Source organism: Salvelinus namaycush, chromosome 25 (assembly GCF_016432855.1).
Source record: "Salvelinus namaycush isolate Seneca chromosome 25, SaNama_1.0, whole genome shotgun sequence".
Lineage (NCBI taxonomy): Eukaryota > Metazoa > Chordata > Actinopteri > Salmoniformes > Salmonidae > Salvelinus > Salvelinus namaycush.
In genome coordinates, this window is record NC_052331.1 from 9,242,671 (window position 1) to 9,269,638 (window position 26,968).

The 26,968-nt window shown below is 44.6% G+C and overlaps 1 pseudogene; it reads right to left on the minus strand.

The window, feature by feature from the left end:
• Positions 1 to 474: 474 nt before the first annotated feature.
• LOC120020608 lies at positions 475 to 17,087 on the minus strand (annotated as a pseudogene).
• Positions 17,088 to 26,968: the final 9,881 nt, after the last annotated feature.

A 26,968-nucleotide genomic window follows, 5' to 3' on the forward strand; every position in this document is an offset into this window, starting at 1 on the left:
CTGGGCAGCCTTAGCTGATGTTTGGAAAGGGTTGCAATATGGTTTTATTCAAAATACTCCCATTGAAGATTATGCATACTTTCATGTTTATGAGTTGATTTTGCGGCAAAGGGAACATTATTGTTGCATACTTATATAGGACAACGTTAGGGTGTATGAGTGTGAAGACGTGTGTGTTAGCGTGCGTGTATGTTAGGAAGGTGTTTGCCAAAGCAGAGAAATAACATTTTATTAAGTTTTCCCACAGAATCCTTCTCCATCCATGTGGGTAAAACAAGCCTTCACATGCAGATTGGGCCACAAGGGTTACACAATGCCGTAGAAGCTTCATAGAGCTTCATGAAGCTTCGTAAAGCCTCACAGCTTCTGTCTGTAGTCTTCGATCCTCTCAAGTGATTCGCTTACATTGGAGACTCCACTCAACTTACTGTTGAGAAAAAGAAAGAGACATTTGAGAGAGAGGGCGAGTTAGAGTTAGGGTATGAGTGAAGGAAACTTCTCTGTAGGGGTGTTGACGAAGTGCACACTTACTGTCTCGCTCTCCCCGTCAGAGCCAGGTCTGGACTCTGAGCCGTAGTGCAGAGGAGAGTACACCCAGCTCCTGTCCTCCTGATTCTGTTGTTACACCACCCAACCAGCAGGGGCAGCAGACACACAGGTCAGCATACGCAGAAACCGGAGGAAGAGAGAGAAAAGCACATTTAGGGAGGAAGACCTTCCACAAGTCCTAAATAGCTCCTCTAACCCTATGTTGGGTATTAATTGTTTAGTTGTTTTGCCATTTTGCTCACACTTGTCCAATCTTTTCCGATCTAAAGTGCCTAAGGGGCTATGTTAGGGGGCGATTTGAGATGGGTTCTAGAAGCTCAGAACCAGGGGAAGGAAGCCGACACCAGTCTACACCACTTTACATTACACTACGACTGACTATGGCTCGTGCAACCAGCAGCCGTGACTTACATTGCAGCTAGAGCTTGAGTTGAGCTTCTTACGACCCAGAATTGGGGAGTACACCCAATACCTCCCATCAGCATACTGATAATACACGTACACGTGCATACACAAAGACACACAGACACACATGTAAGGACAGGGGGGGGAGGGGTAGATGAAGAGAAATGGAAAAGGAAGTAAGAGAAAAAGAGGGAGAACGGAGAGAGCAAGAGAGACAGAGACACATAAAGAGAGAGAGAGAGAGAGAGAGAGACAGAGACACATAAAGAGAGAGAGAGAGACAGAAGGATGTTGTGACAACATGGGTGGGGTGGGACAGTGGAGAGAGAGAGGAAGAAGAGAGTGAAAATGAGGAGAAGAATGGAATAATACATATTCAAAATGGATGAGGAAAGAACATAATGTTGAATGAACCACCAGGCCAGATTGCTGTTGACAACCCATGGCTGGGGGATTATAAGAAGGAATCACATGACTGGATTAATATGGATCAGCCAGGCATGAGCAACACACATGCCACAAGCCAACATGCAATCCACACGACACAACACAAAAGAGACTTTTAGCACTGTATACTGTTCTCTCTCCCAGTTGCTATTTCAGCAGAATGTTTGTTATCAGGCATGTGGTGTCTCAGGATTCAATCCAACCTCTTTATTGCAGGGAGAGTAACCAACATTGCCACATGCTTTCAAGCCACACTTTGTGATTAATGATCAATGATCGATGACAGCAAACTACACACACCCTCACCCTCATAGATCAACCACGCTGTCCTTACTGCCCGACTGTAAGAAATCCAAAACCCCAGTAAACCACAAGAGCTTCAGAGCTACACTCACACGCTGAAGATTGTTACACACATACACACACACACACACACACACACGCGCGCGCGCGACTTACAAAGTAGATGTCTGAGACTGGAACCTCCCCCTCCAGTGAGTTGTGGCTGACAGACGAGGTGACAGACAGATGATTGGACGAAAAGCGTTCTGCTGTCACCTGGGGGCTCGGAGGGAGAGAGGAGGGAGGGGTGCTTGGCAGGAGGGGGGAAGAATGGGGGGAGGAGGAGGGAAGGGTGGAGGCGGGAGTGGTGGAAGAGGGAGAGTTGGAGGCTGGAGGGACTGCAGAGGGTGGAAGGGTGGAGGCGATGTGAGCTGATGATTGATTGGTGGAGAAAGGACGAGTGGAAGAAGAAGGGAGAGTGGAGTTAGAGTGAGGGGCAGAGGAGGAAGGGACTGAGGGAGGAAGGGAACGAGGGAGAGTGGAGGCTGGTGGGACTGAGCAGGGAGGAGTGGAGGATGGAGGGGCGGAGGAGGGAGGAGGGGTTGAAGGAGGTGTAGAGGAAGCAGCTGTGGTCTGTGTGATGACTTCCTCCTCTGTTACTTTAGAGTCCTGAAGGTTCTCTGGAACCACACTGTGACAGAGATAGAAACACTGCTGTCAGACAGGTGATAATGTGTGTGTGTGGGGGGGGGTTCTTGTGTGTGTGTGTGTTCGTATGTGTGTGTGTGTTCGTATGTGTGTGTGTGTGTGTGTGTGTGTGTGTGTGTGTGTGTGTGTGTGTGTACCTGGTTGTAGGTTCCCTCTTCACCTCTACAGCCACAGTGATGGTCTGCTCGTGCACCGCCACTACTTCCTGCTGTGGCCTGAAACTACATGGGACAGCACAGGAAGTGACATCGGACCATCAATTACAGTCAGAATGGTCAGATGACAAGAGATGTGTTAGATTGAAAGGGTACGAAATAAGAATGCTTACCTCCCCTCACGGTCCCGTGGAGAGTGGGTTGGCCTCCTGTGGGGTAGAACAGGGACAGGTGAGTGTGTATCTGTAGGAGCGTGTGTGTGTTAGAGGGCCGATGATGATACCGATATTTTAGGCCAATATTTAATATAATAAAATGTGAACATTTTAATGATAACATTTCCCAGAGACAGCCATGTATGCATTAATGCATCAATTTTAAAATCAAACAGCTAGCTAACACTACATATGAAAGGGTTAGGTATCGTAATCTTTGCTAACAGGTCACATAGCCATCTGCTTAGCTAGCTTGCTTATTGCATGAATGTCCGGGCACCTCGACACAAGCATTATTATTAGTGAATTAGTGAATTAACTCAACTAATTCATTCAAGTTTGCAGACAACACAACAGTGGTAGGCATGATTATCAACAAAGACGAGAGCCTACAGGGAGGAGATGAGGGCCCTGGTGGAGTGGTGCCAGGAAAAAAACACTCCCTCAAAGTCAACAAATGAAGGAGCTGATCATGGACTTCAGGAGACAGCAGAGGGAGCACACCCCCATCCACATCGATGGGGGCCACAGCTGAAAAGGTGAAAAGCTTCAAGTTCCTGGTTGTACACATCACTGACAATGTGACTGATGTCTTGAGATGTTGCTTCAATATATCCACATAATTTTCCCTCCTCATGATGCCATCCTGCAGCAAAGCACCCCCACAACATGATGCTGCCACCCCCGTGCTTCACGGTTGTGATGGTGTTCTTCGGCTTGCAAGCCTCCACCTTTATCCTCCAAACATAACGATGGTCATCATGGCCAAAAAGTTATATTTTTGTTTCATCAGACCAGAGGACATTTCTCCAAAAAGTACAATCTTTGTCCCCATGTGCAGTTGCAAACCGTAGTCTGGCTTTTTTATGGCGGTTTTGGAGCAGTGGCTTCTTCCTTGCTGGGCGGCCTTTCAGGTTATGTCGATATAGGACTCGTTTTACTGTGAATATAGATACTTTTGTACCTGTTTCCTCCAGGTCCTTTGCTGTTGTTCAGGATTGATTTGCACTTTTTGCACCAAAGTACGTTCATCTCTAGGAGACAGAACGCGTCTCCTTCCTGAGCGGTATGACGCTGCGTGGTCCCATGGTGTTTATACTTGCGTACTATTGTTTGTACAGATGAACGTGGTACCTTCAGGCTTTTGGAAATTGCTCCCAAGGATGAACCAGACTTGTGAAGGTCTACAATTTTATTTCTGAGGTCTTGGCTGATTTATTTTGATTTTCCCATGATGTCAAGCAAAGAGGCACTGAGTTTGAAGGTAGGCCTTGAAATACATCCACAGGTACACCTCCAATTGACTCAAATTATGTCAATTAGCCTAACAGAAGCTTCTAAAGCCATGACATAATTTTCTGGAATTTTCCAAGCTGTTTAAAGGCACAGTCAACTTAGTGTATGTAAACTTCTGACCCACTGGAATTGTGATACAGTGAATTATAAGTGAAATAATCTGTCTGTAAACAATTGTTGGGAAAATTACTTGTGTCATTCACAACGTAGATGTCCTAACCGACTTGCCAGAAGTATAGTTTGTTAACAAGACATTTGTGGAGTGGTTGAAAAACTAGTTTTAATGACTCCAACCTAAGTGTATGTAACCTTCCGACTTCAACTGTGTGTGTATGCGACCAATAAGATACAATTCAATTTGATTTAATATTTGCAACAGGAGTTTGATTTTGGTCACTGTGTCAATTCACTTACTTCTGAATACTGAACCTTTCCGTTGGAGAATGAGCTAGCTTGCTGCTGCTGCGGTCGTTCTCTAGTGTTGTGTGTGTGTGTACCTGAAGCGTGGGTGTTCTGGTGTATCAAAGGGTGTGGTAGGGAGAGAGTTGTTTGAAGAGAGAGTGGTAGCGATGGATGCTGTGGTCGCATCCTCAAAAGACGGAGGAGTATGGGGATGCTCTCTCAGACCTGAGAGGAGAGAAGAGAGAAATGATTGTGATAGAGTATTAGTAATCTACCACCACAGCATGACACTTCACCCAAATAGCCGTGTGGGAAAAAAGCTAATGGTCCTCAAATGCTTGTCGGCCATTTTGGCTCATACAGGAGAGACAGTTTCCTTAGGTCAGCCTCTGTATAGATATGGAGTGTGGTAACCATCTTACCGTCCTCCTCCAGCAGAGGGAAGCCACGAGCCCCTCTGAGGTGCAGGTCTTCGTTCTCCTGGTTCTCCTCTCTCTCTACGGAAAGCTGTGTTTGGACACAGTTTTTGGGTGCGGGCAGAGCCCCCCCTCGCCCTCTCTTGGAGGGAGAAGACCTCAGGGCTGGAGGGGAGGAGAGGCAAGAAAAAGAGGGTGGAGATGGATGAGAGAGAAACGAGAAAGCAGTCAAGAGGTAAACTCAATGGATCGATTACTCAATCTCGATATGTAGATTGTGAGCTGAAATATCAAATAAAACCTTTGTTGCATGTCGTGTAATGTGTTCCTACTCACAGCAGCTCTTTCTAAAGACGATGGTGCTGCAGAACTTGTAGAACCTGTCTGCATAGAAACTGGGCCTGTGGACAGACACTGTATCCTGAGAGAGATAGAGAGAAGGGGAAACCATCTCAGCAAACAAACCATCAAACACATCTGCACAGTCAGGCATAGGGAATTATTGAAATGGGAGAGTTAGTCCATGTCACCTTTTCAAACGTCTAGTCTAAAATAATAACCTACTAGCCATTCTCAGTACCAGACTAACGTTCCATCCATAGGTTACTCCTTAAAGGTTTAAGGACACGTTTTCTGTCTATATGCTGTTGACTGTCTGTGTTGCATTATGCAGCTGTAAGTAGAGCAGCTCGTTACCGGGCCTGTGTAAGCCTAGGAAAGGTGCCGAAGTCTGAGGACTAGACTGCAGGTTGGCATTTATTGTCATAAATCTTGCCCTGGAGGCACCTCTGTAGAGTAGTCACCAGCTGGCACAGCCACAATGTCATAAAATCCGATTTTAAACCTAACCCTAACCTTAACCACACTGCTTACCCTAATGCCTTAAATTAAGAAAAGAAAAGCTCATTTTTGTTTTTATGATTAGTTTTTTCTCGATATAGACAATTTTGACTTTGCAGCTGGCCCATCTAACAGAAATCGCTCAGTTCTGCCTCCAAGGTAAGACTCATGACAATAAACGACAACCTGCAACTGGACTCACCCCGTCACTGATCAGAGACTTCCACGAGTGCTCCAGTTTCTTGATTAGCCTGCAGGACAAGAAAAATAACTCAGTAATTCATACATCATTAAATTAGTACTGGTCCTTTTGATTAGCAGAACATCAGTAGTAACTCAATGAGTGATTTGGTGGAATTGACCTGTAGGACTGCAGGATGTCGATGATTCCAATAAAGAGAAGGAGTTGTTCTCCTTTACCATCCACAGCAGGAATACCACCCATCCTGGAGAGAGAGAGAGTCTCATTTAGTGGGAGAGGACTCCAAGACACTGAGTGTGTGTGTGTGTGTGTGTGTGTGTGTGTGTGTGTGTGTGTGTGTGTGTGTGTGTGTGTGTGTGTGTGTGTGTGTGTGTGTGTGTGTGTGTGTGTGTGTGTGTGTGTGTTAGCTCGGTAACTCACGTAGCATCGTGGTCTAATGTGTCTCTACAAGCCTTCCCTCCCTGTATAGACTCCATGGCAGTGGAGTAGAGGGCTCTCTGGGCCTGAGGCTTCTTTTCATCGCCCCCTGCTGGTGAGCCCTGGGACTCTCTCACAGCCAGGCCCAGGTTATGGACCCCCAGCAATAGACTGTAGTCCATGATCTTAAAGCTCTCTAGCACCTGGAGTACCACAGACAGAGAATGAAGGTCAGAATGAATGATCGGAGGATCTACCAGACAGCACAGACACACAGGTCATAATGGCTTTCATCCTCCCCTTCCTTCCACGTCTAATCTCTCCTCATCTCTAAGCCAATCTCTCTTTTGGCTTTTCCCCTGTAAGCCCATCCTAAACCACCCTACTCTCCTTCCCCTCTCCTCCCTCCCTCCCCTTCTCCTCCTCTCCTCCCTCTCTCACCAGACAGGGAGGGTCTTGACCAAAGCTCTGTATGTATTATCCCCCCACTCTCTCCTCATATCCCTGCTCCTCATCCTCTCCTCCCTCTCTTACCAGACAGTCTCTCTGTAGGGTCTTTAGCAGGGCGCTGTATGTATCCTGGTCCAGGGTCAGTCCTTCCGGTACATCTGATATAAAGTCCAGATCTTTAAAGGTGGGATTCGATTTCTCCCTCTCTTTCTTCGACGCACGCCGTTTATACGTGGAGCCCTTCAGGTCGAACTTGAGGTGCATGCGTACGGCGCGCGGCAACACATTGTTCATGGCCACGATACGGATGTTTTTACCCCCAGACTGGACGCAGTAGAGACCAAAGAACTTAGGAAGCAGGGTCCTCGGGTTCTGATTCAGATTCTAGAGAGAGGAGGAGGGGAAGAGGGGAGAAGAGGAAGGAGGAGACTGAGAAAAATATAATTCTGTGCCTATTGTAGTGTTCTTTACATGCAACAATGGGAAATGATATGGTGCCATCATATTGAGTATATAAGAATATTTTGAAGATAAATACACAACGCAGAGGAGAGGACGAGAGGACTAGAGTTAACGATCAATAGGAGTTGGTTTTCAGTTCAACATCTGTTTAGAATCTGTGGAATGTCACTCCTGAACTCAGAGCTACGTGTGCCACGTTTTCATTGGTCTGTATATTGAGTCGGGAGCAGGATACTTGTTATTTGGCCATTGGCCAAGTTGTACTGCAAGGACATCTGATTGGTCAACCCCAGGCTAGGGTGGGGGGTTATAAATGGCATCCGGGGAGAAAAGCTGAGGACAGGGGAGACTGAACATCTACCTCCCAGCATAACATCTTGATTTGTCCTTCTCAAATAAACCTATTTTTCTCCCCTTGATTTGCTTTTGGAGTTTGTGATATTGAAGAATTACATCAATTGCTAACAATCCAGTGGATTTTAGTTATGTCAGTTCGACTAGTTAAATATTTCCCCTTAAAACATTTGTAGAACTAATAAATGCCTGGGAAATGAATGTTCATTAAGCCATACATTGATACAAAAACAAGAATACTGTACAAAAGCTTTATTGATTAACTTGCTATACGTTATAAAAACGTTATTATAATACCATTTAGAAGGCATGCCTTTGCAGATTCTGCCTGCAGTGACCCTGACTCCCGGCTCCTGTCCAAGACACCTGACAGACGTGAGTCGGTTGGACATAAAACCTCTGGCCGTGTGTCTACTAAGACGTGTGCGCTTAAGGCGTGTGACGTTTCTTTGTGATGTGCTTAGCCCACGGCAGTCCCTACTGGTGTCATAGCTGAACATAGGTTAACCCCAGGGGCTAAGATGTGACCATCACACACGCACACACACATTAATTGGAATGAAGGAGGGGCTTGTGACATACTGACCATGTAGTATCCAGGAAGTAGTTTCTGCAGAAACTCCGCCTCCTTGGCATTGACTGTTTTGATGATGAACTCGTCGTCCCTGGTTACGTAGAATATGGAGCCGCTGGCACCGGGATTGGACAGCTCGATTAGGGGCTCATTACATAGAGAGTACTGAAGAGAAAGCACATATATACACACAGGATACATCAGTGGGCCGTAGAGATAACATATAAAATGGCACCAACACTGGAGAGAGGTTCACATAGGGCACTATATAGGGCACTATATAGGGTGCTTTAGATGGTCCTTCATTAGACACTTTATAGGGTGCTTTAGATGATCCTTCATTAGACACTTTATAGTGTGCTTTAGATGGTCCTTCATTAGACACTTTATAGTGTGCTTTAGATGGTCCTTCATTAGACACTTTATAGTGTGCTTTAGATGGTCCTTCATTAGACACTTTATAGTGTGCTTTAGATGGTCCTTCATTAGACACTTTATAGGGTGCTTTAGATGGTCCTTCATTAGACACTTTATAGTGTGCTTTAGATGGTCCTTCATTAGACACTTTATAGTGTGCTTTAGGTGGTCCTTCATTAGACACTTTATAGTGTTCTTTAGATGGTCCTTCATTAGACACTTTATAGTGTGCTTTAGATGGTCCTTCATTAGACACTTTATAGTGTGCTTTAGATGGTCCTTCATTAGACACTTTATAGTGTGCTTTAGATGGTCCTTCATAAGACACTTTATATGGTTCTTCAGATGGTCCTTCATTAGACACTTTATAGGGTGCTTTAGATGGTCCTTCATTAGGCACTTTATAGGGTGCTTTAGATGATCCTTCATTAGACACTTTATAGGGTTTCTACAGCTCCCTGAAGTGGAGTCTGGAAGGCCAGATAAACACAGGGGCTGGAACAGGCTTAAGGGGAGAGATTGAAGATCCTCTGTCTCTACACACTGAGGATAATTACATACCCACGCACTCTCTCTTTTTCTGAGAACAACTAAGAATGTCGCGGAATGGATTCCTCATGCTGGATTAATACAGTGAGTCAAATATTCTATTTTCCTGCAATTGTGAAACCACGCATGTACATAGAAACCCATAGAAACAGACACTCCAACTTTGTTTCTGAGTTGGCCTAGACTATAACGGAGTGTCTACTGTTATCAGCTTGGAGCTTTACAAAGAACGTCTTAGTACGCTAATCTCCATCTGGTGCAGGTAGTGTGAGGTTATTGGAGTGACTGTGTGTGTGCACGTGTGCATGTGCACGTCTTTACAGTATGTGTGTCAGGGTGCATGTGTGTCCGCCTGTGTGTTAATCAATCTGTGCATATCTCTCCTGCTCTTAACTGACTTGCCTAGTTAAATCAAGGTCCCAATTAAATATGCATTCCAGTGTGTGTGGCCAGGGGCATATGGGAGCATATGCTTCCTTGAAAAATCCAAATGATGTCATGTTGCGCAAATGATCACCTGATGTAGGATACTACATTTAACCTAGATATTAACAGGACTATCTGTAGTGTTTTTACTATGGTTACTGTCTCTCACCAGGTAGTCATCGGGTCGGATCCCAAACAGCTCTCTGAAGTAGCGGAAGGCCACTGGGGCGTAGGTCTTAAACCTGAAGTCTGGGTAGTGGTGTGCAGGAGTCAGGTTACTACCCTCACTGGTGAGATGAGGGAGAGAATACGGGAGTGGGTGGGAGCCAGAAAGAGAGAAAGACAGGAGGGAGAACGGGGCATCGTACTAGAGAGCACTTCACATTGGAGGTGTTTTACGTGTCTATGCACACACACACACACACACACACACACACACACACACACACACACACACACACACACACACACACACACACACACACACATACACACACAAACAACCCCCCCCCCTCCCCATTTAAAAACACATCTGCCATCCATACACAATCATACACACCTGGGGAAGAAAATGCTCTCCACCACATAGAAGTCCTGCATGAGGACATCTCTCTCTGGCTTGGAGCTCAGGTTGCCCACCGTGTAGCCGATGCCCAGCTGGATGGCACCTTTCAGGGCAGAGGACGTGGTCTGTAGGGCACAGGCAGTCAGGTTACAAACCCCAAGTCACTTAAATAGAGCCATGAAGACGAATATGAGGGAGGAAGAGGTTGAAAGGAGGACAAGTGAGATAGGAGAAGTAAAAGAAGTACAGAAAGGTCAGGGGAAAGTGGAAGGAAGAAAACAGAGAGGTAAGACAAGAAGAGAGGGAAAACAGGTATAAAACGAAGGAGAGAGCAGAAAGAGAAGAGAAGAAGAATGGGAAGATGAGGGAGGAAGGAGAGAAAGGGATGCAGAAGAGGAAAGGAGTAGTGTACCTTCTTGTACGTGGTCTCTCCAGAGGCGTCTACTCTCCTGTGGCCAATCTTCTTCTCCTGACCTGGGCCTAGACCCTGAGCTGTGGGGGACGGCATCTGAGGGAGAAAAGGGGGGACTCGTTTTATTTGTGGGTTACTTACACGGCAGTGCACGCTTTACTGCACAAAACATGTCATTTTAGGTTGTCAAAGACTCCAGCCACCCTAGTCATAGACTGTTCTCTCTGCTACCACACGGCAAGTGGTACTGGAGTGCCAAGTCTAGGTCCAAGAGGCTTCTAAACAGTTACCAACCCCAAGCCATAAGACTCCTGATCATCTAATCAAATGGCTACCCGGACTATTTGCATTGCTGCTGCCCTATACTTACTTGTTCCTTTTATTTCTTATTATTTTTCATAGTTTTTTAACTGCATTGTTGGTTAGGGGCTTGTAAGGAAGCATTTCACTGTATTTGGTGCATGTGACTAATACAATTTGATTTGATTTGACATTTAAGGAAAACAAAGCTCTGTGTGTGTGTGTGTGTGTGTGTGTGTGTGTGTGTGTGTGTGTGTGTGTGTGTGTGTGTGTGTGTGTGTGTGTGTGTGTGTGTCTGTGTGTGTGTGTCTGTGTGTCTGTGTGTGTGTGTGTGTGTGTGTGTGTGTGTGTCTGTGTGTCTGTGTGTGTGTGTGTGTGTGTGTGTGTGTGTGTGTGTGTGTGTGTGTGTGTGTGTGTGTGTGTGTGTAACTAGCCCTTACCTCGCTAGTTATTGTAGACCTCCTAGGACCAGCGTCTTCTGTTGAATAACAGAGAAGACAGAAGTTGAGAACATCAATGTATGACTTAGGCCTGTTAGATACATGCAGGAACCAGGGAAAATGGTTCCAGTACAAAGTATGCACCTGCTATTGCCAGCAGTGTACTAAAAGACTGAAACCAAAGCTACACACATCAGTGTTCATGCACTGTATCTACACGACTATTAAAAGGTGTTTTCCCTCTGGAAAGTATCAGTGGCGTAGTGAAGATGGCCCAACCGGAGCTTGTCTACTATCACCATGTTGGACAAACACACACACGGACCTATCCATCAAATGCCTTACGCTGCGCTTGGATTCTTTACACCTGGTTCTAGGCTCAAATATCCTTACAGGCGTAGAAAAACAATGCAGCAGAGTGTAGTTAACTAACACTGATGCCCAGAATTAAAATGACAAATTCAATCAGGATATCCACTAGTAGTAGATGAAGGCTAATCCTTCATGGATATGTACACAAGCACTGCCAGACACAACCCAGGAAACAATTCTGCTTCTACATGTATTCATATCTTTAACACCCTGAGTATGCGTAAACATATCTACCCTGAAGACTTTTGAACGTCTCACCCAACTCTTTGTCACTCAAGCCTGAACGTGAAACGGTACTCCAGTTAGAGCCACCAAAAACACCCCAAAATACCAAAACACCCCAAAACTCAGACCTGACGGTAGTTGGTGTCCGCGGTTGATGTAGATATAATCTATCTCTAGAGCAGCTCTGTCCTGGGAAGGTGACTCTTTAGGATCGACGGGCTCTCTAATCTGAACTCCCTGTCATTGGTTGACACCACCACCGTCTCCCAGGAGACCGGATGCCCTGAGCAGTGAGCGGCCAATCATAGTACAGGATTAAGAGGGGTGCCAGCCGTCGGAACAGTCAGCGCCAGGAAGTTGGCCCGTGAAAAGAAAGAGAGAGACTTACAGATGAGTGAGAGAGAAGGACAGAGAGACACACACACCAGAGACGAAACAATGGGACACACTAGAGCCGACCCAATCTCGTTAGTCATCGACCTAAAGGTCTAGCAATGACACTGGGCTAATGACCTTCAGACTACAGATCAGCTTCTGGAAGGTCGTCTTGCTAGCAGGGTCTTTTTGGCAGGACTTTGCCAGTCACGCAGAGTTCTAATTCATAATTATATATGACGAACATTCAGAAAGATAGAACACACAGACTCAAATCCAGACAGACAAAACACTCAACAGACAGAACACTGAGAAAGACAAAACACTCAACAGACAGAACACTGAGAAAGACAGAACACTCAACAGACAGAACACTGAGAAAGACAGAACACTCAACAGACAGAACACTGAGAAAGACAAAACACTCAACAGACAGAACACTGAGAAAGACAGAACACTCAACAGACAGAACACTGAGAAAGACAGAACACTCAACAGACAGAACACTGAGAAAGACAGAACACTCGGACACGAAACATGTACGGGACACTGAAGGGGGAAAAAAACACTCAAGACGGAAACACTCAGACAGACATAACTCTCAGAACGATCCCGAGACAGAAAACGGAGAAAGAGCACACGGACGGAACTGATGGGAAGACGGAACGCTCAGATGGAGGAGCACTCGGATGGAACACAAACAGAATCGAACACTCGAACGAAACCTTCAGAATCGAACACTCAGGTAGCAAGGTAACTCTGTGCTGTAGGATCGAGGCCAGTCGTAATACGCTGAGGAGCTGTCCTCAAAGGACAACTATTACTACACAGTACACTACTAGTGTATCAGAGTCAACATAGTCTCGCGTTGCCATGCTTCCAAGTCTCCTTCCTCACTCGGTTATTCCGGAGCAAAGTGAGAAATGTGGGTCAGTGCCTAAGACACTGGCATCCTTATACGCTCAACGGTTCTTTTGTGCAATATAGACTGAAAAGACAGAAGGTTTCAGATCATACAATGACTGATTGGGTTTCCAGAAGTATCTACATTTCCAGGGACTGCGTTGGAATTTGTAGGCATTAGACTGTTTGGCGTGTGGGTTTTATGGTATAAAGAGGATTAGGCCTCTCACTGGCCAGCTCAGAAGACGGCTGACTGATGACGAGTGTTATTGAGACGTAAACAAGAGTTGCGTAGGACTGTTTTTTTAAAATTTATTTTATTTTTTATTTCACCTTTATTTAACCAGGTAGGCTAGTTGAGAACAAGTTCTCATTTACAACTGCGACCTGGCCAAGATAAAGCATAGCAGTGTGAACAGACAACAACACAGAGTTATACATGGAGTAAACAATAAACAAGTCAATAACACAGTAGGAAAAAAAATATATATATATAATAAAATTAGTCTATATACATTGTGTGCAAAAGGCATGAGGAGGTAGGCAATAAATAGGCCATAGGAGCGAATAATTACAATTTAGCAGATTAACACTGGAGTGATAAGTCATCAGATGATCATGTGCAAGTAGAGATACTGGTGTGCAAAAGAGCAGAAAAGTAAATAAATAAAAACAGTAAGGGGATGAGGTAGGTAAATTGGGTGGGCTGTTTACAGATGGACTATGTACAGCTGCAGCGATCGGTTAGCTGCTCAGATAGCAGATGTTTAAAGTTGGTGAGGGAAATAAAAGTCTCCAACTTCAGCGATTTTTGCAATTCGTTCCATTCACAGGCAGCAGAGAACTGGAAGGAAAGGCAGCCAAATGAGGTGTTGGCTTTTGGGATGATCAGTGAGAAATATACCTGATGGAGCGCGTGCTACGGGTGGGTGTTGTTATCGTGACCAGTGAACTGAGATAAGGCGGAGCTTTACCTAGCATGGACTTATAGATGACCTGGAGCCAGTGGGTCTGGCGACGAATATGTAGCGAGGGCCAGCCGACTAGAGCATACAGGTCGCAGTGGTGGGTGGTATAAGGTGTTTTAGTAACAAAACGGATGGCACTATGATAAACTGCATCTAGTTTACTGAGTAGAGTATTGGAAGCTATTTTGTAGATGACATCGCCGAAGTCGAGGATCGGTAGGATAGTCAGTTTTACTAGGGTAAGTTTGGCGGCGTGAGTGAAGGAGGCTTTGTTGCGAAATAGAAAGACGATTCTTGATTTGATTTTGGATTGGAGATGTTTAATATGAGTCTGGAAGGAGAGTTTACAGTCTAGCCAGACACCTAGGTATTTATAGATGTCCACATATTCTAGGTCGGAACCGTCCAGGGTGGTGATGCTAGTGATGCAAAAGCATGCATTTGGTTTTTACTAGCGTTTAAGAGCAGTTGGAGGCCACGGAAGGAGTGTTGTATGGCATTGAAGCTCGTTTGGAGGTTAGTTAACACAGTGTCCAAGGAAAGGCCAGAAGTATACAGAATGGTGTCGTCTGCGTAGAGGTGGGAATCGTCTAATAGCACAACACTGCCGGACTAGGGGATAGAGCTGTTACATGCAAGCGTGCACACACGCGCACGAAGCACGCGATGCTGTACACACAAGTGTGCTCACAGGCACACACACATCCCCCATTTCCTACGTAGGCGATTTGAGACAATTCCCTCAGGCTTGAGCAGGTGCAGTTTTGGGCTGGTGCCAACACTTAGTAAGAGAAATCAGACTGCTCAGATAGCAATGTAAACTGAGTATACACAACCTTAAAAACACCTGCTCTTTCCATTACAGACTGACCAGGTGAATCCAGGTGAAAGCTCTGATGCCTTATTGGGGTCACTTGTTAAATCCACTTCAATCAGTGTAGATGAAGGGGAGGAGACAGGTTAAAGAAGGACTTTTAAGCCTTGAGACAATTGAGACATGCATTGTGTGTGCAATTCAGAGGGTGAATGGGAAAGACAAAATATTTAAGTGCCTTTGAACGGGGTATGGTAGTAGGTGCCAGCCACACCGGTTTGTGTCAAGAACTGCAATGCTGCTGGGTTTTTCCACGCTCAACAGTTTCCCGTGTGTATCAAGAATGGTCCACCACCCAAAGGACATCCAGACAACTTGACACAACTGTGGGAAGCATTGGAGTTAACATGGGCCAGCATCCCTGTGGAACGCTTTCAACATCTTGTAAAGTCCAAGCCCCAACGAATGGAGGCTGTTCTGAGGGCTGTTCTGTGGGCTGTTCTGAGGGCTGATCTGATGGCTGTTCTGTGGGCTGTTCTGTGGGCTGTTCTGTGGGCTGTTCTGTGGGCTGTTCTGTGGGCTGTTCTGTGGGCTGTTCTGTGGGCTGTTCTGTGAGCTGTTCTGTGGGCTGTTCTGTGGGCTGTTCTGTGGGCTGTTCTGTGGGCTGTTCTGTGGGCTGTTCTGTGGGCTGTTCTGTGGGCTGTTCTGTGGGCTGTTCTGTGGGCTGTTCTGTGAGCTGTTCTGTGGGCTGTTCTGTGGGCTGTTCTGTGGGCTGTTCTGTGGGCTGTTCTGAGGGCTGTTCTGAGCGCTGTTCTGAGCGCTGTTCTGTGGGCTGTTCTGTGGGCTGTTCTGTGAGCTGTTCTGTGGGCTGTTCTGTGGGCTGTTCTGTGGGCTGTTCTGTGGGCTGTTCTGTGGGCTGTTCTGTGGGCTGTTCTGAGGGCCGTTCTGAGGGCCGTTCTGAGGGCCGATCTGAGAGCTGTTCTGAGAGCTGTTCTGAGGGCTGTTCTGAGGGCTGTTCTGAGGGCTGTTCTGTGGGCTGTTCTGTGGGCTGTTCTGAGGGCCGTTCTGAGGGCCGTTCTGAGGGCCGATCTGAGAGCTGTTCTGAGAGCTGTTCTGAGGGCTGTTCTGAGAGCTGTTCTGTGGGCTGTTCTGTGGGCTGTTCTGAGGGCTGTTCTGAGGGCCGATCTGAGAGCTGTTCTGAGAGCTGTTCTGAGGGCTGTTCTGTGGGCTGTTCTGAGGGCTGTTCTGTGGGCTGTTCTGTGGGCTGTTCTGAGGGCTGTTCTGTGGGCTGTTCTGTGGGCTGTTCTGTGGGCTGTTCTGAGAGCTGTTCTGAGGGCTGTTCTGTGGGCTGTTCTGAGGGCTGTTCTGTGGGCTGTTCTGTGGGCTGTTCTGTGGGCTGTTCTGTGGGCTGTTCTGAGGGCTGTTCTGTGGGCTGTTCTGTGGGCTGTTCTGAGGGCTGTTCTGAGCGCTGTTCTGAGGGCAAAGGGGTGGGAGGGTTTATAGCGAGAGAAAAGAGGAGAGAAAGAGAAAAGCGACTAAAAATAGAAGAGAAAGCGAAAGAGGAGAGAGAGTGAGAGAGGAAGAGAGAGGGGCTAGAGGTCTGCTGGATGAGGATTGTACCAGATGCCAGTCTCTAGCGCCATCACTAGTCTAAGTGCTGCTGATAAGCAGATTACAGCAGATAATGGTCTGCTACTGTGTGTGTGTGTGCGTGTGTGCGTGTGTGTGTGTGTGTGTGCGTTGGGGGAGTTGCTGCTTCTCTACAGATGGGAAACTGTAAAAATGCAATAGGGAAATGACTGCAAGAAGAGCTGCTAAGAAAACCAGTAAATTATGTTGTACAAATCAAATGTACGTGTCAACTACAAACACAAATACCCCTGTTGCCCATTCAATTCCCATGTACTCCGTGTGCAATAGGGAATCTGCCATGGTATTGAAATTCATTCACTCCTACTCCGTACTGTTCATTCCGTCATACTTGGTTTGAAAAAGGAGAAAAGCACAAGTGTGTGTATGTGCAGTGTTCAACTCTGCTTGAACAGCTTCACGGAGAGGAAGCACAGAAGACGGAGTAGAGCTTGATGGTTTGGTTAACATGAACCAAACCATCAATCTGTAATACATACATAGTGCTTCCAGTTCATCTCGGACTCGTCTTATCATCTTTAAATAAAGACTGGTTACATTATACTGCTGTTATACCAGAGTAATAGCAGTGGAACTATGCAATAGTCTATTGTGACAGAAACAAAATTGAGTAGCTGGCCAGCGCACGTGAGAGATTTGGTTCTGGGTTCTGTAATAGACACCCTGTTACAGACTAGAATACAATGCAGAACTAAGACAGTTTTCTGTTCTTCCATTACAATTGCGCGTTCACTTACATACATATCTGGTACAAGGTGTTCTTCCTATATTCAAGGCTACCTAGGATTATTGTAATATAGGCTAAACTGTTGCGCTGTTGCCTATACACTCTACATAGTCTGTTTCCTGGTCATTCAGTGTACACTCTGGTAAAGCAGAGGCAGAGAGGCTCAGGGCATTTTTGTTCATTTATAATTCAACGCCATGTATTACGTTTCTATCTGCTTCCTGGTGTTTCATCTTTAATTGTAACACTTTTATGTGACAAAGACATTGGCCTAGTTTGATCTCTAAAGGGAATCAGTTGTACTACTGAATGCATCCAACTGAAATGTGTCTTCCACATTTAGCCCAACCCCTCTGAATCAGAGGTGAGGCGGGCTGCGTTAATCCACATCCCACAATTAAATAAGACAGTGAAGATGACGATCAAAGAATCATATAGATAGTCTGTTACACACACAGTCACACAGTCACACAGTCACACAGACAGACAGACAGACAGACAGACAGACAGACAGACAGACAGACAGACAGACAGACAGACAGACAGACAGACACTCTCTCACTCTCTGCAAATCACTAACAATCATGAGCTTGACGGTGGAGGCCCGATTCCCTCTCCTTTTGATAGAAATTGACCGTGATCTGATGCCACAGACTGGCAGACATGACCTTTAATTGGGTTCCGAGCGGAACTAGACAGTTTGTCTTGACCTGTTTCACATAGTCAGGCCCTGGACATTGCCTACCAACTAATGCATGCTGTACATTTTAATCAGGACTAGGTCAGCTTCTGTATGCTCAATGTCTGCATTAATTAATGTTGCTGGCAGCTTGTCCTGGTCTTTAGAAATAGCAGGATGACCATCTTGGTTGGTTATAAGCCTATTACCATAAATAATTTCTTAGGTCTGGAAACTGACAGATAATTTAGTCTACTGAGACAAACCATAATTGACAGCTGGACCAAACCTGAATGAACGGTGCCAGCGCTCTCCTGACAGGTTTAGCTCATCTGAACAATCTCTCATGCAAATGTATTTAGTCAATTAAACTAGTCTCATAATAAAGCACAGCCATACGAACCCATGTCTCCAGAATCCAGCTTGAGAGAGAGGCCGGCCGTATCCATCTGGTCCGATCTACCCGCCCCCGATGTGGGCATGCCTCCCCCGGCCTCCCCCGCTGTCGCAGTCTCATCCATTTACAATTCCAGGATAAGCGTCGCGATATAATGTCCTTTGTTGATGCAAGGGCAAATGCGAAATGTAGCCTACAGGAAACTCTGACATCACGTTGAATAGGCTAAATACGTGGCCTCATCGACATTTCTTCAACACCAGTCTTATTTTCATCGTGGTAATTGTACGCCCATTAATACAAACAATCGCCTATTGGTGATGCCTTGTCGGATATACTACCGCTATAACCTAGGCAACTGCTCGTCTCGCGCATTATAAACCTAGCAGCGTTGCATGACAGCCGCGGCTGCGTCATTCACGTAGGAGAGTCTGTCAAGCATGTCATTGGAGCATCCTTCTCTCTCTCTCTCCTCTTGCGGTTGACATGCTCATATAGAATAACAGAAATCCAGTCTGTGCGAAATCAACTCGTAATTTCATTGGGCATGTTTGTCCACTAAATGGTGTCGGGATGGGTAGCCTACTGAGGAGCAAAAAGGATTTCCGTTCCAAAATGGATAATGAAGATACATTATGTTACACACAGAGTAAAGATATTGCAGCAACACTGTCATAGAATAGCTCTTTCATTATAGCGCGTAACTGTCATTATTGAGTTGTATAATACGTGTGTGCTGTAATGTAGCTTACAATTGCAGACCGTAAACCCACACAATGTCAGTAGCTTTCAGTTTATTCTTCATTCCATCAAATGCAATTACAATAAACACCTTTGGATTGTCATACAATAACACTGGTACATAAAGGTGTGTCCAAAAGTACAGTTAGAGTACTGGTACTGTTCATTTCAGTGCTCTGGGGAGGCAGTAATTCTCATCTTTGTTGGGGTGGGTTTTGACAAGGGGTTTCAGTTCAGTGTGTTAGCAGCTGCATCAGTTGTGTGTGTAACGGATGTGAAATGGCTAGCTAGTTAGCGGGTACGCGCTACTAGCGTTTCAATCAGTTACGTCACTTGCTCTGAAACCCAGAAGTAGTGTTGCACCTTGCTCTGCAAGGGCCGTGGCTTTTGTGGAGCGATGGGTAACGACGCTTCGTGGGTGACTGTTGTTGATGTGTGCAGAGGGTCCCTGGTTCGCGCCCGTGTCGGGGCGAGGGGACGGTTTAAAGTTATACTGTTACATGTGTGTTAGGGACGCGCATCTTTCCCCTTCAAGACGATTCGATACATATCTAGATACATGGGCTCCGATACGATACAGGAACGATAGTTTAAAAAATGTCGGTGCAACTCGGTTTGATTAGAGAACGAATCGATGCTCTCGATTTGTTGCACACACGTTCATTGTCCATTCATCTGCTGCTGATGGAGCTCATGGGCTGGGCCTCTCTGAGGTGGATCTGTCTGAGCGGACTTCTTGTATCACCACCCCCTTTTCCGCAGCAACCAGTGATCCGGGTCAATAGCATCAATGTAACAGTTTTTCTTCCGTCCCTCTCCTCGACCCTACCTGGGCTCGAACCAGTGACCCTCTGCACACATCAACAACAGTCACCCACGAAGCACCGTTACCCATCGCTCCACAAAAGCCACGGCCCTTGCAAAGCAAGTGGAACAACTTCTTCAAGGTCTCAGTGACGTCACCGATTTAAACGCTATTAGTGCGCACCCCACTTCTAAATGACACAAACACAATTTTCTCTGTCACACACTCAGTCACAACACACGTGCGTGGCTGCAAAAGTGCATTGTGAATGACGTCAGCAGCAGGCGCTCAGCTCGTGCACAGGCAGCAGCGGTAAGCAGCAATTTCAGCAAATTGCAAATCATTGTTGGCTGACTGCAGCAGTAGTATTACGGGTTCGACAAGCCAAACCCAATGAATATAGTTGGTCACGAATGTTTGATCTTGAACAGAACTTACAACATCAATCAACATGTCTCAATCAAAATTGTACAGCCAGAAGTACAGAAAAGAGTGGGAGTCTGTACCTGAACAAATGTGAAATCATATTTTTTGCTGAGATGGCCAGTCAATTTGAGTAACGTTATTGTGTATTCTACATAATGACGCAGTTTTACGTTATCACACAATGACATCACAACGTAATTTAGCAACTTTTAGCAACAAATCAACCTGCTCTAGCAACGTACCCTGAAAATTAGTTGGCAACACTGGCCATTTCACACCGGTTATAATAGCACAATTTTGGATTTCACCCCCCATCTCAAGATCGAATGGTTTTGAGCATTTAAAAGTTTTTACAGAGTGATCTTCTCTTCTTGATTCGGTCATGCAGTGCATCTCGCAAATGTGATTGCTGTCCCCATTATGAAATTATACATTTTACCCTGTATATCAACAAATTACCATATACACTGATTGTTTAAAGCAAAACTACCAAAACTATTACTGATGGTGAACCTGAACAATCAAAATAAAATCTATTATAAGCCCCATTCAGCAGGTATATCTCCAGTAGCTTACTTTTATTCTGGTAAAACACAATTTCCAACAGCGCATAGATAGCAATAACCTAGCAAATGACAGATTTTCACTCACTGAATAAATCCTAATATCTGGAAAGCCATTGTAGCATTTTAATTCTGAATGTGCCACGCAGATTAGGAACAGGCTGCCTACCTCCCGTTGGTCAGCGCATGAAGCTGGGCTCAGTGCGCAATTTGACTAGCCTGCTAATATTGCCTGTGGTTGTTTGGCATGCCAAATGACTTGCAGATCAATGACTGTCAAAGCAGTTGTCACAAAATATTAGATATTTTCGGAAGGTAGAAACTTTTGAACGTTTTTTTGACCGATGCATGCTAGATCGGTTTGGGGTCCGCAGACCAATGCACATGTATCTTTAACATCTGAATCTGGAACATGTCAACTCCTTATGTCTAATAAAATGTCCGATATACAGATATACAGTATATAGATAAATATATCCCCTGATATTGACCCTTTTCGCCCAGTGCTGGGAACGACATATTGGTGAATCGCTACATCTCACAGTCTGGTAGAAATTAGGTTAAAACGGATTTAAGTTTCCCTGCATTCAAATCTCCGGCCACTAGGAGCGCTTTCTCTGGTTGAGCATTCTCTTGTTTTCTTATGGCTTTATACAGCTCTTTGAGTGCGGTCTTAGTGCCAGCATCGGTTTGTGGTGGTAAATAGACAGCTACGAAAAATATAGATGAAAACTCTCTTGGTAAATAGTGTGGTCTACAGCTTATCATGAGATACTCTACCTCAGGCGAGCAAAACCTTGAGACTTCCTTAATATTTGATTTTGTGCACCAGCTGTTATTGACAAATAGACACAGAATGCCACCCCTTGTCTTACCGGAGGCAGCTGTTCTGTCTTGCCGATGCACGCAAAAACCAGCCAAGTGTATATTATCCATGTGGTCGTTCAGCCACGACTCGGTGAAACAGTTTTTTCTTCTTTATGTCCCTTTGGTAGGATAGTCTTGAACGGAGGTCATCCAGTTTATTCTTCAATGATTGCACTTTGGCCAATAGCACGGCTGGTAGAGGCGGGTTACCCACTCGCCAACGAATTCTAACAAGGCACCTGGACCTGCGTCCCCTGTATCGGCGTCTTTTCATCAAGTGAATGACGGGGATTTGGGCCTGGTCCGGTATCTGGAGTAAATCCTTCGCGTCCGGCTCATTAAATAAAACATCTTCGTACAGCTCGAGGTGAGTAATAGATGTTCTGATATCCAGAAGCTATTTTCGGTCAAAAGAGACGGTGGCAGAAACATTATGTACAAAACAAGTTACAAACAATGCAACAAAAAAAACACTAAATAGCACAATTGGTTAGGTGTCACACCCTGATCTGTTTCACCTGTCTTTGTGATTGTCTCCACCCCCCTCCAGGTGTCGCCCAACTTTCCCATTATGCCCTGTGTATTTAAACCGGTGTTCTCTGTTTGTCTGTTGCCAGTTCATCTTGCTTGTCAAGTCAGCCAGCGTTTTTGTATCAGCTCCTGCTTTTCCGCAGTCTCCCTTTTCTCGTCCTCCTGGTTTTGACCCTTGCCTGACCTGACCCTGTCTGCCATCCTGTACCTTTGCCACGTCTCTGGATTACCAACCTCTGCCTGACCTGACCCTGAGCCTGACTGCCTGTATCTTTGCCCCTGTTGCTGTAATAAACATTGTTACTTCAACACATCTACATCTGGGTCTTACCTTATCCTGATAGTTAGGTAATTAGGCTTCTCCAAGCTCTGATGCTGCTGATGGTCATTAGTAGCCTACCAAACGTTCTAACTGCCTGGTACTCAGTACTCTATTGTCCCTCTAATCACTCTGAGATCAATGCAAATATTATCAAAAATATAATCAAACACTTCATGACCTCATGTTGCGCAACATTTCAATAGGCTATGCAATTGCGTGATGGCCTCTATTAAAAAGAGGAGGATCCCATCAGCTTTCTATATGCTTACTATATATATTTCTCAACTTTCGTAATATTAAGCACATTGCTTCTCTTTACCACATGAGTATACCCTACCTGAATGGCATGAAAATGAACCACGAAAAAGCATCCTCCATTCGCTATTTAAGTGCATAGAATACTTTTCTTTTTTACCCTGCACCTGTTTCAAGACAGGTGCATGATAATGATCCATTCTAAATCAAAACAAATTTCACACAAATATTATTTAGTATATGTAAAGACAGGATTAAATCAAGAATAGTCTGATGGGTGACTATATTAGCCTATCACTTGTGAATGATATATTATCACTTGTGAATGATGCCCAGCTTGTTTGCAGTAAGGCAAGAAACAGTGCAAGTCTTTTTTTTGTGACTTTTTCAAATTATAGTCGCACACCTAATGTAGCATATCCCATAGGCCTATATGTTTTGGCAAGGTTTGTATCACTAAAGTGGCCAAATAACTTCTTAAAATTAAGCACATTAATCCACTTTACAACAGGTGTAGAGCCTAACTGTTATACATACGCAGCGCATGTGTAGTCCTCATGCCTACTTGCAGCATGCCTAAGGCACATTCACGCAGATGAGCAGGGACCCTGGGCATCTTTCTTTTGGTGTTTTTCAGAGTCAGTAGAAAGGACTCTTTAGTGTCCTAAGTTTTCATAACTGTGACCTTAATTGTCTAGTGTCTTAATGACCGTTCCACAGGTGCATGTTCATTAATTGTTTATGGTTCATTGAACAAGCATAGGAAACAGTGTTTAAACCCTTTACAATGAAGATCTGTGAAGTTATTTGGATTTTTACAAATTATCTTAGAAAGACAGGGTCCTGAAAAAGGGACATTTCTTTTTTTTGCTGAGTTTATATGCGTAATCAGGTGCTTGTCTTTACTCAACATTGACAGGAGAATAAATTGACAAAACTCATAAATGGAATGAAATAAACCAAAACATGTTTCTCAGAAGTGTAGCATAGGTTGTGAGCTCTGCAAACAACGTGTCCATCCCGACAATGAGAACGGTAAACTACTGCGATGATATATATTGAATACATTAATAGAAATGACCGTAAGCAAACAAACATTGTATATTTGTAATTATGGGAATTAACGGTAAATGCAGACTACTAATGGTGATATATTTAATGGGGACTTGATAGACACTAACAATCACAGGGCAAACAATTCACACAATGACGTTATGAAACAATGAATGCGAACAAAATGGCGGCAAAGAGCGCATTCTGGAGAGAGAAGTGCCTTGTGCATCTTAGCCACACCCTCCTTCTTGCAACATGGCATCCCGAGGCCTCCTCAATGGATTAGTCCACTGAGAGAGGTGCAAATCAGATAGGTGTCTCATGTGCCATGAAAAATAAATATCTACTTGCGACTGCTCAAAAAAAAAAAAAATCCTGGTCGATCAACAGCTTATCGACCAAACAAAAAAACAGTCGACTAAATGGGGTCTGCCCTAATTTGTCTTCATTCAACCATAGACGACTCGTTTTCATGGAAACTGTGTGTTTGATGTATTTGATACCATTCCACTAATTCCGCTCCAGCCATTACCATGAGCCCATTCTCCCCAATTAAGGTGCCACCAATCTCCTGTGGTATATTCTATACTAGCTACGGCGTCTCAAGATGGACAAACAGTACTATTTTCAAATTTTTCAAGCAAAGGTCTTTTAAGGGAGTATGCAAGCACACCTGTACATTGGATTGGTCTCCCATCGCTGAATGTGACATCCCGTATCTCCGAAAACCTATTTACCAGTCCGCCTACTTACCAGTAGCCACAGCAGCCATTATGGAATGGCATGTCGCATTGAACAACAAAGTAGCTCATTGGCTGACATTGCCATTGCAAAATGGCTGCGGTGGCAACCGCTAGCTAGCATGAGGATGAAAAGGGCAGTTTTCCAAAAAACAAGCAGTATTTAAATCTTCTTGATGGAGAAGTGTGGCTAGTTTGGAGTACAGTGGCACATTTTATCCTTGCACTGAGGTACGTTTTCTGACCCATATCTCTGGCTCCACAGTGTCTTAAAGATACACTATACAGAAATTGCTTCACCATTTCCTGGCTGCTAAAATTCGAATAGTTCGCCTGATTTTTGTTTATGTGACAAAACACGCAAGTATAGTGTAAAGAAACATTGTACCATCTAAACCGCTGTGAAATATATTTTCCATAACCAAAAATATTGTATTTTCAGCTGTTTGAAGCTAGTGTACAAAACCGAAAGAAAAAGATGCAAAAACGAAAGTAAGAACAGGAAGCATAGAAATAGAACAGATAATACGTTTAGTAGACTTGCTTTCAATGAGAATGACAGATCTAGGACACATATTTCTATGTGAATTTGGTCGGGTTGCCCAAAAAGTTGCAGCTTTAATGTAACCATGATTGCTTTTCAACTGCAGTGCAGCTCAGTGTAAACAAGCGTAATGGTAGGGTCGGTGTCATCAGGCAACAAGCCAGCCAGTCAGTTCTGCAATAACGTTAGTTTACTGGCCAGCTAGCTAACGTCAACGTTTACTTAGCTAACTAGCGAGCTACCCGTTAGCTAGCTAGCTAAATCACAGCATTTAGACCGATGTCAGTTCAATTTAGTTCGTTTTTTTGTGGTCTCAACGCGCCGTTTTTCTAGAGAGAAATCAAATCATTCACCAGAGAAATACATTTTTTGAACTGTTTGGGACGCTGAGCTGAAGGGAGTTGTAGTTTTCATTAAACAAATATTAAACTTAGTTCAGCGCATAAACGTGGTAACTAACTACAATGGGCGCCATTTTTTCTCAGCTCGGACAGGGTCAGAGAGGAAGAGGCAAGCCTGCCTTCCAGCCTTTGGGTTAGGGTTAACCCTAACCCTCCCATTGTTAGGGTGGCGACATGAGCATCTCGTCATTATATACAGATCTCTGGATGGATACACTTTTACGCCTGCTAAATTAGGTTAGATCAGCGGGTTCCTAAACTAGGGGCTAGTGAGTTCCTCTGTCCAGTGTCTGAGTTCTTTTGCCCATCTTCATCTTTTCTTTTTATTGGCCAGTCTGAGATATGGCTTTTTCTTTGCAACTCTGCTTAGAAGGCCAGCATCCCGGAGTCACCTCTTCACTGTTGACATTGAGACTGGTGTTTTGCGTGTAATATTTAATGAAGCTGCCAGTTGAGGACTCGTGAGGCGTCTGTTTCTCAAACTAGACACTCTAATGTACTTGTCTTCTTGCTCAGTTGTGCACCGGGGCCTCCCACTCCTCTTTCTATTCTGGTTAGATCCAGTTTGCGCTGTTCTGTGAAAGGATTAGTACACAGCGTTGTACAAGATCTTCAGTTTCTTGGCAGCTTGGGGCGGCAGCATAGCCTAGTGGTTAGAGCGTTGGACTAGTAACACAAAGGTTGCAAGATCGAATCCCCGAGCTGACAAGGTACTAAATCTGTTGTTCTGCCCCTGAACAAGGCAGTCATTGAAAATAAGAATTTGTTCTTAACTGACTTGCCTAGTTAAATAAAGGTTAAATAAATAAATAAATTCTCACATGGAATAGCCTTCATTTCTCAGAACAAGAATAGACTGACGAGTTTCAGAAGAAAGTGCTTTGTTTCTGGCCATTTTGAGCCTGTAATCGAACCCACAAATGCTAATGATACTCAACTAGTCTAAAGAAGGCTAATTATATTTCTTCTTTAATTAGCACAACAGTTTTCAGCTGTGTTAACATAACTGCAAAAGGGTTTTCTAATGATCAATTAGCCTTTTAAAATGCTAAACTTGGATTAGCTAACACAACGTGCCATTGGAACACATGATGGTTGCTGATAATGGGTCTCTGTACGCCTATGTAGATATTCCATAAAAAATCAGCCGTTTCCAGCTACAATAGTCATTTACAACATTAACAACGTTGTATTCCTGATCAATTTTATGTTATTTTAATGGACAAAAAATTTGCTTTTCTTTCAAAAACAAGGACATTTCTAAGTGACATCAAACTTTTGAACGGTAGTGTATATATATTTTAATATTGTCTTTGTATCTCAAAAT